The sequence below is a fragment of the Gracilinanus agilis genome, chromosome 3 (assembly GCF_016433145.1).
Source record: "Gracilinanus agilis isolate LMUSP501 chromosome 3, AgileGrace, whole genome shotgun sequence".
Lineage (NCBI taxonomy): Eukaryota > Metazoa > Chordata > Mammalia > Didelphimorphia > Didelphidae > Gracilinanus > Gracilinanus agilis.
The window spans coordinates 9,401,784-9,418,364 of NC_058132.1; the positions used below are offsets into that span (position 1 = coordinate 9,401,784).

Sequence of the window (16,581 nt, forward strand, 5' to 3'; positions counted from 1 at the left end):
GTAGAGATAATTCATAATTTTAGCAAAGTTGCAGGATACAAAATAATTCTACATAAATGATCAACATTTTTATATATTTCCAACAAAAATCAGCAGCAAGAGTTAGAAAGAGAAACTCCATTTACAATCACTCTAGACCAGTGATGGGCAAATTTTTAAAGAGGGGGCCAAAGGAAAGGAAATGCTCATCTGTGAGTCTATTTCTAAGGCAACTCTTTTGAAGTTTCATTGTATTGTATCCTACTCATTGTATTCATAAGATTAGAAGACTGTCAGCAGGCTGGGTAGAACATTTCAGGGGGCTACATCTGGCCTGCGGGCATTAGTTTGTCCATCAGTGCTCTAGACAATATAAAATATTTGAGAATCTTTTTGCCAAGACAAACTCAGGAATTATATGAACATAACTACAAAACACTTTTCACACAAATAAAACTAGATCTAAACAATTGGGAAAAAATGAATTGTACATGGATAGGATGAGCAAATATAATAAAAATGACAATTCTATCCAAATTAATTTCCTTATGCAGTATTATACCTATCAAACTAACAAAAAACTTTTTTAAAGAATTAGAAAAAATTATAACAAAGTTCATCCGGAAGAACAAAAGATCAAGATATCAAAGGAACTAATAAAAAAATGTGAAGGATGGGGGCCTGGCAGTACCAGATCTTAAACTGTACTTAAAAACACTGATCATCAAAACAATATGGTACTGGCTAAAAGACAGAAGGGTAGATCAGTGGAAGAGCCTAGGGGTAAATGACCACAGCAAGCTAGTGTTCCATAAACCCAAAGATCCCAGCTTTTGGGACAAGAACTCACTATTTGACAAAAACTGCTAGGAAAATTGGAAAATAATATGGGAAAAATTAGATTTAGATTAATTTCTCAAACCTTAAACCAAGATAAATTCACAATGGGTATGTGACTTAGTAATAAGTAAATTAGAGTGATGTGAAATAGTATACCTGCCAGATCTATGGGAAAAGAAAGAAATTTAAGACCAAACAAGAGACAAGTTACATTACAAAATGTAAAATAAATAATTTTGATTAAAAAGTCTACATCAGTTATCAAGTCTTTCCAGGTTTTTCTGAGCTCCTTCTTCTCCTCATTAATGATAAAATAATAGGATTCCATTACAATCAGATACCACCATTTGCTCAGCCATTTCCCAATTGATGAGTTTCCTCCTAATTTCTAATGCTTTTGTCACTCCAAAAAGAGCACCTTTAACTGTTTGGCATTTTTAATATATATAAATATGTCTTTTTCCTTTTTGTTTTTTAATGCCTTTTTGACATAGTTCCAAATTGCCTTCTCCAGAATGGTTGAATTAGTTCACAAAACTCCCAATAGTTCATTCCTTTTTCAATCTTCTCACATCTCCTCCAAGTTTTGTCACTTTCCTTTTCTGTCATAATAACCAAGCTAATATATGTGCCTCTGACTTATCATTTGCACTTCTCCAAATGAGAATGATCACCCTCTTCCTGAAGAAAACACAGAAACTTGAGCACAGTCATTAGGTTTTGTTGCACTATGAATCCTCTGATATGAAGTAAGAGATGATCTCTGGCTGAAAGCCTTCCTAACAGGGAATCCATCTGGAACTAATCTGTTTAGAAGAAATTTTCTCCTACTCAACAAGCTCTGTATTCTCCATTTCAATGTCTTTCTTCATTTATGACAGGAATAAGATTTCCATTTAAAAGGAGTTCTTGCTTGGGAACAAGAGATGATTGTCGCCTGAAGGCCTTACCACATGGATCATACTCCTAAAGTTTCCCTCTAGTGTGAATCCTCTTATGTTATATAAGCTAAGAGTGGCAACTATACGCTCAGCCTCACTGATGAGGTTTCTCTCCAGTGTTGATTATCAGACATGAAGCAACAATGGAGAATTAAGAGAAGGACTATGTGAATTTATTACATTTATAAGGTTTCTAGTCAGTGTGGATTCTCTGATGCTTAGCAAGATCACCCTTCCATGTAAAAGCCTTTCCACACTGTGTACATTCATAAGGTTTCTCTCCAGTGTGGATCTTCTGATGAACACCAAGAGAACTACTCTGTGTGAAAGCCTTTCCACACTGCGTACATTTATAAAGTTTCTCTCCGGTGTGGTTCCTCTGATGTGCAGCAAGACTCGCCCTGTGTATGAAAGACTTTCCACACTGTGTACATTCATAAGGTTTCTCTCCAGTGTGGAATCTCTGATGCACAGCAAGATAGCTCCTCAGTCTGAAAGCCCTTCCACATTGTTTACATTCATAAGGTTTCTCTCCAGTGTGGATTCTTTGATGTGCAGCAAGATCGCTCCTCCATATGAAAGGCTTTCCACACTGTGTACATTCATGAGGTTTCTTTCCAGTATGGATTGTCTGATGTATAACAAAATAATCCCTCCGTGAGAATGCCTTTCCACATTGTGTACATTCATAAGGTTTCTCTCCAGTGTGGATTCTCTGATGCTTAGCAAGATCACCCCAACGTGTGAAAACCTTTCCACACTGTGTACATTCATAAGGTTTCTCTCCAGTGTGGATTCTCTGATGCTCAGCAAGAGAGCCACTATCTGTGAAAGCCTTTCCACACTGTGTACACTCATAAGGTTTCTCTCCAGTGTGGATTCTCTGATGCTTAATAAGATGACTCCTCTGTGCGAAAACCTTTCCACACTGTGTACATTCATAAGGTTTCTCTCCAGTGTGGATTCNTGTCTTTCCACACTGTGTACATTCATAAGGTTTCTCTCCAGTGTGGATTCTCTGATGTCTAACAAGATGACCCCTATGTGTGAAAGCCTTTCCACATTCTTTACATTGATAAGGTCTTTCTCCAGAGTGGATTATTTGATAGGAACCAAACTCAGAGTTCAGATTGAAAGGTGTCTCACCTTTATTACTCACAGAAAGCATCTCTACATGTTTTCTTTTTGCATGTCTTGTGAGGTCTAAACTTGAGCCATAGGTGATTCTCCCTAGGTTATCTTGATACAAGGGCATTTCAGGAGGTTTCTCATGCAACTGATTAAATCCTACTTTTTCAGGAAAGCATATCGTGTATTCATTATCCATACAACAGTCATTTCCTGGGGTCAATTTCGTATACTGATTTAGGACTGAATGTTGGCTGAATTTCTCTGCAACTTCATTAAATTCACAGTCGCTCTTTGTATTTTTATTTACCTTGATATTAGAGTCACAGATTTCTCTCAAAATGAAGCCTTCATTCATGGCTCTTGGAGGGCCAGATCCTTCCACAAAAAGGCTCAGCTTTGTAGACATCTCCTTTGCTTCAAAATTAGTCTCTGCCTCTGAAGAAAAAAATAATGATATAAACACAAAACAAAACAGGACAAATACACACACACGGAATAGAAGTTCTTTCCTCTGATGGTAGTAAGTAAATTGATTTTTATTCTATTTCCCAAGGCCAAAAGGAGTTTTCAAACTTAAAGGAGCAGAACCAGACTTTAGATACACCATTTGGTCATAACTGAAAGATGGAAGTTTTCACCTAAAGCTAGAGGAAAGACAATTTCCGGAGCAAGAAAGGAAAGTCCCAGCTTCTCATCATAGAATTCAAAGACTTTTTTAAAGTAAAACCAGGCAGGAGGAGAACCCTGTGCAGAGATCAGCAGTTTTGCTTTTTTAGTCATTGACAAATCCTATACCTTTGGCATGGAATGAAGACATTCCCTTAATGGCAGATTCAGAGTTAACAGAGGAAATGGTCCTTACCCACGAAGAGTACATTTTGCATATTCTCCAACATGACTTCCCTGTACAGCTCTTTCTGAGAAGGTTCCAACAGACACCACTCTTCCTGGGTGAAGTCCACAGCCACATCCTTGAACGTTATTGACCCCTAAACCAGCAAAAGTCACAAGATTTAGAGCTGAGCCTACAGAATTTATCCAATCTAGTTTTCATCAACTAACTTCAAGAAGCTGAAGCACACAAGGGACTCACCCCAAACTCTTCACCTTGAAGAGTGTCAGAGCCAGCTCTGGAGACGAGTCATTCAGAGTCTAATGGAATAGTGACAAAGACACTGTGTCTGAAGTGAGAATCATGTTGGAAGAGTAAAGACTGGAGAAGTGTATCACTCTGAAATGCTTTCCCCTATAGAATTAGGGAGAGGGTATGTGCTCTCTGAGGGGGGGAAGGAGATTTTAAGGAAAAGAGAGAAGGTGATCCGAAATCCCTCCTCATCACAAGTGTCACAATTCATGTAGTAAGAACATTTTTTTCAATTTGTGAGAAGGTAGCAAGTACTGCGTATTCTGGGGGAAAAAATATGACTAATGATTAATAAGGAGAAAACAACGAAAAAGTAATTCTCTACTTAATTTGCTAAAAGGCTGAAAAACTCTTATCTAGCTGAAAGCATAAACAGGACTCCAGAGTTATTTGGGATCAGACTCTGATTCTAGCTAAGTGAAGAAGAGCAGTCTTTTGTTATTATAGTAAGAGCTTGGCAAAACATTGATTAACTGGGTTTGGGGATTGAGCTCATTTATAAGAAAGAAAATTGACTGCAATGACTACAACTCCTTAAGTCACGAGCAATTTGAGATACCAGCAGTCACGATCAGAATTTTTTACTTTAACTCATGAGTGGATATTTGAATAACAAACTTCCCATGGTGGGAGAAGCCTAAGGTGGACGAGGTAATCAGTACAAGTGAGATTAAGGAAAGGTTGAGGATTTGAGAAAAAATTAAAGTTTATTGAGAAGACACATCCAGAAATAGTTCAATAGATCCTGCAATGGAAAAAATCCACGAAGATTCCTGGTGACAGGACATTTAGATCTTGTGGAATTTAGATAGAAACCTTTAGTTTAAGTTGTCGAATTACCTTCTTACCTTTTCCTTGTTAAAATTAAACAATTTTCATATATCATCTTGTGGGTGGGTGTCTTCTCAGTCTCTGGCTATATCAGCCCTGTGCTTAGGTGGCCTTTCCAGAACCCATTTACTCTTCTGATACTGGCCTAAATAATATTCAATTCATCTCCTAAAACCCACCTTATTATTTCAATTCTAGAACTAAAAAGGCTTTTAAAAAGGGAGGATTCTTCTCCAAACTTCTAGTGGTGCCCTCTGTTCAAGCTAACTTGAGTCCTGAATCTGAACAGGTGAGGTGATTAATATATACTTGAATAAGAGAGGATAGACAGACAGGCAGGCAGGGAAGTCTCTTCTCAAACTAGCCACGTGGGCGCTCAGAGCTCTCTCAGCCACCATCCTGTCACCGCTGCATCCAAGGGAATAAAAAAAAAATGCTTCTGGGAAGCCCTTCTTAAACCTCCTCCTTTAGCCCTGAATTGGTCGTCTTTCCTTCCCGGTCAGTGTTCCCAGCTCCTTTCTCCTGGGACTTCCTGCTACAGAGCTCTCAGGGACGCAGTTCACGCAGCACAGGGATGCAGCTAGGAAAACCCTTCACTTTACACATGAGAAAAAGAAAAAATTTAAGAGCTTGAATATGGTCAAATGGCAAATATTCCTTAATGGAAAGATGACATCTGTAAGTCTTAAAAGATGTTATCATTATTCTAGTAGCTAGAGGTCCACATAGAGGGTGCAGTGGAAGCTGTTTAGGATATGCCAAGAAAATATAAAAAACAAGGGGTAAAAAAAGAGGATAAAACTAAGAGAAATAGGAAAAGAGGCAAAATGAGGTAAAAATCTATCATATAAAGAAGAATCCATGGTGGAAGAAGACCAGAACAAAGGAAGGGAGGAAGAGGCTGGTGCCAGGCAATACTTACACCTCACTCTCACTGCTACAGGCTCAGAGAGGGAAGAACAGGCAAGCCCATTGGGGGACAGAACTGTTTCTTACCCTATAGAGAAGTAGAAGGTAATAAGAAACAGTCGGTAGCGGAGAGTAATACAAGGGAGGGAGAAGTTGGGGGGATGTTCAAAAGGCCCTCTAATAAAAGGGTAATAAGAAGGGAGAAGGTGGGAGTGGAGTAATACAAGGGAAGGGAAAAGGGGGAGACTGACTAAAAGTGAAACACTAGAGGGGAGGGAAAGAAAGGTGTAAGTCAAAATGGAGGGGAATACACAGATATAATCATGACTGTGACTAGGCTGAACTCACTCATAAAAAGGAAGCAGAAAGCAGAATGAATTAAAAGACAGCATCCCACCATATGTTGTCTACAAGAAACACTGGAGGCAGGTAGATACACTCAGGGTAAAGGTAGGAGGCTGGCGCAGAATCTATTGGGCTACATTTAAGACAAAGAAGGCAAGAACAGCAATCATGACCTCAGACAAAGCTAAAGTAAAAAGAGATTTGATTAAAAGAGAAAAGGAAGACAATAACATCTTGATAAAATGAATAATGAAAAAATATCAGGGGGGCAGCTGAGTAGCTCAGTGGATTGAGAGCTAGGCCTAGAGATAGGAGGCCTTGGGTTCAAATCTGGCTACAACACTTCCTAGTTCTGTGACTGTGGGCAAGTCACTTAATCCCTATTGTCCAGCCCTTAAAGGTTTAAAAAAGGAAAGAAAAAAGAAAAATCAGTACTCAATATATATGCACGAAATGGTACACCATCCAGATTTTTAAAGGACAAATGAAAGGAGTATAAGGAGGAAACAGATAGTAAAACCATATTAGTGGGGGACCTTGACCTACCCCTATGACAACTAGATAAAATGAACCAAAAACTACATAAGAAGTACGGAAAGTAAATGAAATGTTAGAAAAATCAGAGCTAATAGATATCTGGAGAAAACTGAATAGGGATAAAAAGGAATATGCCTTCTTTTCAGTAGCACATGGTACATACACAAAGACTGACCATGCACCAGGCCAAAGACCTTTCCATGGAAGTTTGTTTCTTCCTCCTTTTCAGAATGTTTGCATAATGTGTGAAACAAGTGTCGTCTCACAGCTCCAATACATGACCTGTTGCTGCTTTTTCTGGGTGTGTCTTTCTTTTTTTAATCACCAAACTTTATTTGGGTTGTACATGTTACACAAGCTGCCACCTAAACCACTGTGTGACACACCACCACTTTGGCTTTCCTTCTCAGCCCCATGAAAGGAGACTGAGCTCTCTCTCCCTTCTGGCCTCACTTCTTGTCTTCCTTTTTCTTCTCCTTTTGCCATTCTCAGCAGCCTGTGAGGCCAGGGAGCCCATGGCCTCATTGTTGGGGTGAATGCCTGGAAGATATAACCTTTAATGACTCCTTCTGCTTCAAAGTCCTATATATTATCGATGTACTATGATCGTATTCCTTCGCCAAGTCAGAAACACACACACTTTGCTTTTGTTTTTCAATGATTTCTTGCTTTAATTTCATGGACATCCTCCTTTTTTTCCTCTCAGCACTGCCCTCGGTACTCATTTTCTTAGGATCCATGGTTAAAAGTTAAGAAATTTGCCCAAAAAAACTGATAATAAAAACAAAGAAGAAAGCAAAAGCAATGCAATACAAATGGCTCACATAGCCAGATAAACACTGACCTAAACCAGACAGCCTTGTGTAAATTGTGAAACCAAACGTTTGGCAGGCTGTCTAGTGGAGGTTGGCAGAAGCTCGTGATCCAAATATCTGCTTGTGAATTAAAGTAAAGAATCCCGATGGTGCCAGCTCGTATCTCAAAGTGCTCTTGACTGAAGGTGTTCCTGACAAGGGACCACTGTATGGCTGAGGCTGGTATGAAACCTGGCTGACAGGCACTTTGGCTGGTCTGTCACCCAAAGGTTCTACAAAGCCCCCCACACCGTGCTGCATGTACGGGATAAGACAGTCAGTCAGGAGTACAGGATGCCCATCTCTAAGGTGTAATGGCTTAAGTCAGTCATCCTTAGCTGCCATCCTGAGCCGTAGGAGGCTCCTGACTGCTGAGATAGATAGGAATTGTCAGCAAGAAATCAGAGTATGACCTCTTACTGCAGAGGCCTTGGAAAGGTCTGTCATAATAACAGATATTAGTGACCACTCGTAGTGAGGATTCCCAACTTATTCAGCACTTGCATCATTAAGATCTCCCCATGTGGACGATTTATGTTCATTCTATTTTAATTTTAACTGTTTTTCATCTGACACTGTGTCATCAGATTTCTGGGCATAAAAAAAGGCCATCTCCTCAGGGTTGGGGTCTTTGATCTTGGTCTTCACCAGAGTCCAGCTTTACTGTGAGACCAGTCCTCTATCAATAAACCTATTTATTTTTGACTTCCAGATTTTGATGTTCTTATTAGAGTTTCTGCTAACAGAATTTTCCCCACATGGGTGATCTCTGATGAAGAAGAATTTCAGGTAATGATTAAGAGCTACTTTGCCCAAATATATGGCAATAAATAGGACAATCTAGGTGAAATGGGTGAATATTTACAAAATCATAAATTGCCTAGATTAACAAAAGAGGAAATAGATTGCTTAAATAATCCCCAGGGCCAAATGAATTCACAAGTGAATTCTATCAACCATTTAAGAACAACTATCCCCAATAGTATTCAAATTATTTGACAAAATTTCCAAAGAAGGAGTCTCACCAAATTCTTTTTATAACACAAATAGGGTACTGATTCCAAAGCCAGGCACACCAGAAACAGAGAAAGAAAACTAAAGACTAATCTCCTTCATGAACATAGATGGAAAAACCTTAAATCTTAGCAAAGAGACTACAGTACGTCATCACAAGGATTATTCACTATGACCAGGTGAGACTTTTACCAGGAATGCAAGAAAGGGTTAATATTAAGAAATCCATCCACTTAACTGACCATCTCAATAACCAAACCAGCAGAAATCACATGATTATCTCAATAGATGCAGAAAAAGCCTTTGACAAAAGTACAACACCCACTCCTACTGAAAACACTAGAAAGTATACGAACAGCTGGGCCCTTCCTCAAAATAATAAACAACATATACTTAAAACCATCAGCAAGTATCATCTGCAATGGGGACAAGTTTGAAGCTTTCTCAATAAGATCAGAAGTGAAGTAAGGATGCCCATTATCACCGCTATTAATTAATACTATGCTAGAAACAGTAGTAGCAGTAATTAGAGAAGAAAAAGAAATTAAGGTAGGCAATGAGGAAACTAAACCATGACTCTTTGCAGATGATAAGATGGTATGCTTAAAAAATTCTAGAAAATCAACTAAAAAGCTTAGCAAAGTTTCAGGGTACAAAATAAACTCACATAAACCATCAGCATTTCTATGTATTTCCAACAACACTCAGCAGCAAGACTTAGAAAGAGAAACTCCACTGTAAACAGTGTAAAATATTTGGGAATTTATTTACCAAGACAAACACAGGAATGATATGAAAGCAACTAAAAAATACTTTTCACACAATTAAAATGAGATCTAAACAATTGGAAAAACATGAATTGCTCATGGGTAGGACAAGCTAAATATAATAAAAATGAAGTTCCTACTGAAATTAATTGACTTATTCAGTGCCAAATCTATTAATCTTCTTTCAAGTTTTCAAGAAACTTTTTTATACAATTAGAAAAAATAACAAAGTTGATTTGGAAGAACAAAAGATCAAGAACATCAAGGAAACTAATGAAAATAAGTGTGAAGAATGGTGGCCTAACAGTACCAGATCTTAAACTGTACTATGAAGCAGTGATCATCAAAACAATCTGGTACTGGCTAAGAGAAAGAAGGATCAATGGAATAGACTTGGGGTAAATGACCTCAGTAAGCCATTGTTCCATAAACCCAAGGATCCCAGCATTGGGGAGACAAACACACTATTTGACAAAAACTGCTGGAAAAATTGGAAAATGGTATGGGAAAAATTAGGTTGAGATCAACATGTCACACTCTATACCAAGATAAATTCAAAATGGATAAAAGACAAATATAAAGAGTGAAATCATAAAGCAATTAGGAGAACATAGAATACTATACCTGACAGGTCTATGTGAAAGGAAGGAATTGAAGACCAAACAAGAGATAGAGAACATTACAGAAATGCAAAATGAATCATTTTGATTATGTTAAATTAAAAAGGTTTTGTAGAAACAAAACCAATGCAACCAAAATAAGAAGGAAAGCATCAAACTGGAAAAAAATTTTTACAACAAAACTCTCTGAGACAAAGGTCTAATTTCCCTGGCAGCCCTGACTAAGCTATCCAAACCCCAGGACCTGGAGGTCAGGAGCAGAGACTGTCCCTGGCCCATCCATGGAATGATGGGACACAGCCATCTCCCCGTGATGAAATTTGTCACACTGAAGGGTGGATGAATAAAAGACTGCACATGGGCCTGTCTCTATGCAACCTGGGTTGCTTCACCAGGCAGGGGCTACAGAGGCTCTAGATAATCCCCAGAACACAGTTGGGGATTGTGGGTGATCTCTGAGGTCACACTGACAGCAAGCAGTGATGGCACCCCTGGAGGCTTGGAAAACACAGAGGGCTTAAGTGCTGCTGGATTCCAGCTCTGGGGAGCTTAGCCAAGGCTGGGGATGGACTTCACTCACCTGGGATGGGGGCTTCCAGGTCCTGGGGGCCATTCCTTCTGGCTCCAGGGTCTCTGCTTGGGCCAGACTGTGGTCCTTCAGGGGGTTGGAAGCCCCAAGGTGGGGAGACTTCCTCTGTGTACTCCTGTGGGGAATTAGGGAGGGGGAGGGCTCAGAGGAACTCCCAGGGCCCTTCCCCTGGCCTCAGGGGAGACTGTCCCCAGCAGAAGGGACAGGGAGCCTCTCCACCTCCTCTGCTGCTCTCTTTGGCTTCATTCCATTGAGAAACTGCATTGGGTGCACAGGGTGGATTGAGAGACTCCTAGGAGGAAAATGGGGGTAATGGGGGAGACGGTGGACAAGGGAGACAGGCATCAGCCGGAGTTTGGGGGGAAACTGTTGGCATTTCTTCTGTGCCTGAAATCAGAGCTCCTTCCATGGGCACGGGCATCCCCCCACTCCAGTTGGCTGCTTCTCCCCTTGGACCAGCTCCGCCTCCATCCTGTAACTACACTCGTTCCCCCTCACCCCACCCCCAGCCGCTTCCTGGCTTTGGTACAGGGAGAGAGGAGGTTGGAGAGAGTGGGTTCACTTTCTCCTCTTCGGGAGGGAAAAGTCCAGCCATGATTGCTGGTCGAAATAGCCGCTCCCGCCTCACACTGGCACTTCCATATTTGTCCCTTTTCTGGGGTCCTTTTAAGCGATGAACAGACACAGAGACACACACGAGACATACAGACACAGAGTCACGAGACGTCCCTCTCCCCCAACCACACACATTTATACCCCACACATACCCCGGCCCCGTCTCTCTGGAAGCACCTACACAGGGGCGTCTCCCTTCCCCCAACCCTCACCCCGACTCCCAGGCTCAGTTACCGGCAACTGGTCCACCCGGGTCTTCTCGCTCCCCGGGAGTTAGAGAGCAGAAAGTCTCCACTCCCAGCTGCAACTGCTGCACTGACTCCCCCCCTCAAGGAAGAGAGTCCCCAAAAGGACCAACATAAGCACTACGGGAGCAGAGACCAATCAAGAGATTTCCAGCATAACGGAACTGCACAAGGGGAAGTGACAAAACATGAGTGAATCAAGGAACCGGGCATTCTGGGAAATGGAGTCTTCACAATGGGAGTGCTAAAGTTTGGAGGACGTCATGCCAAGTTGTATTCTGGGAAATGGAGTCTTACTTCCTGGACCTCTAAATTTGGAGCCCTGATGGAGGAGGGGCCACGCAGCAAGAGTTCGAGTCTCCCAGGCTGCAGCTGGTCCTTTTAGTTTCCTTTCGTTTCTGGAAGTTTTAGCTTTGATCCTCCTCGGCCTCCTTCCTGTGATATAGGAGGCGGCCGTGGACGGAAACACACGGAAGCATTTCGGAAGAGAGCACAGATCTCGGGTGAGAAGGGACCCAAGAAGCCCCTGAGCCCGACCTCCTCATCTCTGGGAGGCCCAAACTGAGGCAGACAGGCTGGTCCTTGTCCTGGATTAGGGGCGGGAGGATGGCTGGTTCCTGTGCCGTATTGATCCTAATAGCAGGGCCCTGGCGTGGAAAAGCCCTAATTTCCTGTATTTTAGGAAGAATTACTGTGTATTTCTGTCAGACCCTGCTCTGAGATCCCATCTAGTCAATGGCTTTTTGCACTTCCTTTGCCTTAAGCATCCCAGAGAACTTCTTCCTCTTTAACAGAATTTGATGACTGAGTGAAGGGGGCAAAGAGTTTTTTCAGGCCTTAGAGGGAGCCTTCTTGAGTCCCCCTGTGTGTGGACAAGGGCTGAGGCTTGGCTGGACCATCTCCTCATCAGGCACTCACCAATTAGGTCAGTTTCCCCAACTTATTTTCTTCATCTGTAAAATGGGGTTGCAACACAACAAGATCTTTGCAACAAGTTCCTGAGCTCCATAGAAATGCTGGCTGTTTCCTTTTCTGTGGAATAAAGAATACAAAAATACTTCCTGAAACTGGTGGGAGAAGAGAGACAGAGAGAAGCTGGGTGTGGGATGCCAATAAAAGAATAGATAGAAATCTAAGACTCCTCTTTTGACCCCTTTTGTGATCCTTGTGATTTCTTGTTGAAAAGTATTGTGGTCTTATTGAAAAGCTTTAAGTTCTTAGAAAACCTGAATTCAAAAGGTTAACACTCTTCCCCTTTGGCCAGGAATGCAGCTGATGGATATATCCAAGGCCAAAACCTTAGTAGGGGTAATTCAACCCTAAGAAAAATATTCCTGGACTTGGCTTTCTGATAAAAACCCAGTCAAAATTCAGCCTTGGCTTTGTTCTATTCTGACATCAAATGAAAATGTTTGTGTTTTTGATATGACATAACTTGTAACTTCTGTGCATCTGCGAAGTTTTCAGCGGGGGTGGGGGGTTGGGGGGTATCTTTTGTATCAAATGAGTCTTGAAATATATATAAAAAACTCCATGCTTCTGGAGACAGAGCTGGAAGCATGAGCTAAAAGACAACTCTTGTGTCCTGTTATTTCCTTTTCAACTAAGCTGTCCTCAGATTATCAGAGATGATAGATAGATCTCAAGAGCTGGGCTCTAGAAGGAGGATGTGGACAGAGGGCCAAGATGGACAGGACTGCTCAGGATCAGGAAGGACTAGATGCCAAGGCAGTATCCAGCACCCTGTGGTCAGGGGATTAGCAAGAGGAGTGGAGAGTTTGAGGTGTGACCTGCTGGCCCCTCTCTGATACCTCTCTGCCCTTCCCACCTCCTCATGTTCCCCCCACCAGACAACCCATCCTTACACTTTATGCCCTTCCCCCTCCCATGTGTCCTCTCTCCCATACTCTGGAGCTCTTTTGAGTGGATGCTCAGACTCCTTTTGCCACCCCACTCGCATTGTCAGGGAGCCATCCCCCTCACTCAGTACTGTCCCTCCTCCCCAGGCAAGTCCTTCTTCCCCTCCCCCACCATCAGAGGGGATTGCTCCTCCTCCAGACCAATGAGAGGGTTGGATTCCATCTCCTAGAAGAGATAACATTTAGAGAAGGCTTTCTGGTTCCAGGAACTATGCTGAGAGCTTTACAATTCCCATCTCAGTGACCCTGGGTAAGTCATTTCACCTGCTTCTTCCTGATGTTAGATCTGTGTATTGGTCAGGCCAGCATTGGCCCTGGGACAGGTCATGGATGTCAGGGGCCCTCCAATGACGAGAGACTCCAGATCTTGCTCAGGCAATTTAACAGAGAGTTTGAGGAGCTCATTATTCAATCACTCCCTGGAGCACCCCAAGACACCCCTGACTGGTGAATGCCTGATGAGGAGACGGTCCAGCCAACCATCAGCCCTTGCCCACACATAGGGTATTGGGACTCTTCCACTCCAGGGCCCTGCTATTATGATCAATACGGCACCGTAAACATCCATCCTCTTAGCTTCTTGGATGCCTTCTAACCCGAAATTTGTGCCCTTCTCAAAAATGCTTCCATTTTTCTTTCCATAACCACCTCTTTTATCACAGGAAGGAGGCCGAGGAGAATCAAAGCTAAAACTGCCAGAAATGAACGGAACCTGAAAGGACCAGGCTGCAGGCAGAGAAACTGGGAACATTTGGTGTGGGGCTCCTCCTCCACCCTGGCTCCAAACCTAGAGGTCCAGGAAGTAAGACTCCATTTCCCAGAATGCCGCTGGCATGACGTCCTCCAAACGTTTGCTCTCCCATCGTGGAGGACTCCATTTCCCAGAATGCTTGGGAACTGACTTCATCCACGTCTTGGCACCTCCCCTGGGTAATCCTAGGGCATGCTGGGAATTTCTTGAGGGAAGTCTCAGCTCTGGGAGTGCTCACAAGTTTGCTGTTGGGGACTTTCTTCCTACAAGCGGGGGACGGAGGGAGTGAAAGCAAAAGTTGCTGCCAATCCTTTCGCAGTGTAGACTGTCTACTCCTTTGTTTTCTGGGGAGAGGGAAGACCCGGGTGGACCTGTTGCGGGTAACTGAGCCTGGTAATGGGGATCGGGGGTGGAGGAAGGGAGAAGTTTCTGTGCCCTTGCAAGCAGAGTGGCGGGGCAGGGGAAATTTTGGGGTGGGTGTAATTGTGTGGTGGGGGTAGGAGGAGGTCCCTGTTTGTGTCTTAGTGTCCATTTATCCCCCTGTGTCTCTGTGTCTTTATTGCTTTAAACTACCAAAGGAGGGGGACAAATATGTAAGTGCTGGTGTCAGGCAGCGGCGGCTCTCTCTGTACCAGGAACCATAATGGGAGAGAATGGACCCCCACCTTCCTCTCCCCACCCTTTCTGGGGGAGGGGCGTGCAGTCACCTGATGGGAGCAGGGCTGGTCTAGGTCCTTCTGGAACCCAAAGGTCTAATGAGAGAAGCAGCCAACATGAGCCTGGTTGGGGGGTGAGGGGGGTGGGCTGGGGAGATGCCTGTGGTCGCAGGCCGTGGAAGGAGCTCTGATATTGGGCACAGCAGGACAAATGCCATCCCGTTTCTCCCCAACTCCTACCTGATGCCCATCTACCTGTCCATCATCTCCTCCCCCTCCCCCCCCCCCACTATCCAGCAACCTCACCTCCTAGCAGTCTCCCTCAACCCACCCTGTGCACCCAAAGCAGTTTCTGAGTGGAATGAAGCCAAAGAGCACAGCAGAGAGGGTGGGGAGGCTTCTTCCTGGCCAGTCCAACGCCCTTTCCAAGCCTGACTCCCTGTTCCCCAACAATGTGGAGAGTCTCCCCTGAGGCCAGGGGAACGGCCCTGGTGCTACTTTTGAGTCCTCTCTCTAATTTCCCCACAGGTGTACAAAGAGGAAGTCTCCCCACCTTGGGGCTCCCACCCCACAAAGGACCACAGTCTGGCCCAAGCAGACCTTGGAGTTAGAGGGAATGGCCCCCGGGACCCAGAGACCCTCATCCCAGGTGAGTGCAGTCCATCCCCTCCCTGGCCAAGCTCCCCCAAGAACTAAGACCCTATCCTCCCAAGCCTCCAGGGGGACCACCGCTGCTTGCTGTCAGTGTGACCTCAAAAGTCACCCACAATCCCCAACTGTCTTCTAGGGGGAGAGGAGGACTAAAAAGCCTGCTTTTCAAATATTATTAAACTATTATCATATAGAAACTTTAGGTCTTTCCTTTTCCTGTTCAAATCATTTCCTTGTACCTAACAGGATTATCTAACCTGTTGTTTTCTCAATATTTTTTATTTTGCCTCCTTTACTTTAAAAACATTTTTTTTAACTTTACAAAAACTGTATTTAGAATATTTTTTCCAGGGTTACATGATTCATATTGTCTCCCTCCCCTTTTCCCTCCCCCCTCCTGGAACTGACAATCAATTCTACAGGGTTGCACATATATTATTGCTGAAAATCTATTTCCTTGTTATTCATATTTATAATAGAGTGATCTTTTAAAACTAAAACCCTCAATTATATACCCATAGAACCGTGTGATAAATCATGTTTTTTTTTCTGCATTTCTACTCCCACATTTCTTTTTCTGGATTTGGATTGCCTTCTTTCTCACAAATCCTTCAGGATTGTCCTGGATCATTTCACTTCTATTAGTAGAAAAGTGGATTATATTTGATCTTCTCTCATCATTTCAGCTACTGTGTACAATGCTCTCCTGGTTCTGCTCATTTCACTCTGTATTAGTTGTTCTTTTTTTTTTTTTTTTTTTTTAACCCTTAACTTCTGTGTATTGGCTCCTTGGTGGAAGAGCGGTAAGGGTGGGCAATGGGGGTCAAGTGACTTGCCCAGGGTCACACAGCTGGGAAGTGTCTGAGGCCAGATTTGAACCTAGGACCTCCTGTCTCTAGGCCTGACTCTCAATCCACTGAGCTATCCAGCTGCCCCCTCTGTATTAGTTCTTGGAGTTTCTTCCACTTCATATACAAATCTCCCAGTTCATCATTCCTTACTGCACAATAGAACTCCATCACCATCAGTTTGTTCAACTTTCCCCAATTGATGAGCACTCCCTTGTTTTCCAATTTTTTCCCACCACAAATAGCACAGATATAAATATTTTTGTACAAATGTTTTTCATTATTATCTCTTTGGGATACAAACCCAGTAGTGGTATAGCTGGATCAAAGGGTATCCATTTTTTTTTTTTAGTTTAATATTTTATTTATTTATTTTCTATTTTGTATTATATATT

The 16,581-nt window shown here is 42.7% G+C and overlaps 1 protein-coding gene and 1 pseudogene across 1 annotated transcript in view; one reads left to right on the forward strand and one right to left on the reverse strand.

Annotated features, from left to right (window-relative positions):
• Positions 1–3,087, reverse strand: part of LOC123239024 — a 10,045-nt pseudogene extending 6,958 nt beyond the window's left edge.
• LOC123240721 (zinc finger protein 420-like) overlaps positions 1–16,581 on the forward strand; it is an 87,171-nt gene that overhangs the window by 50,194 nt on the left and 20,396 nt on the right. The window lies entirely within an intron of this gene.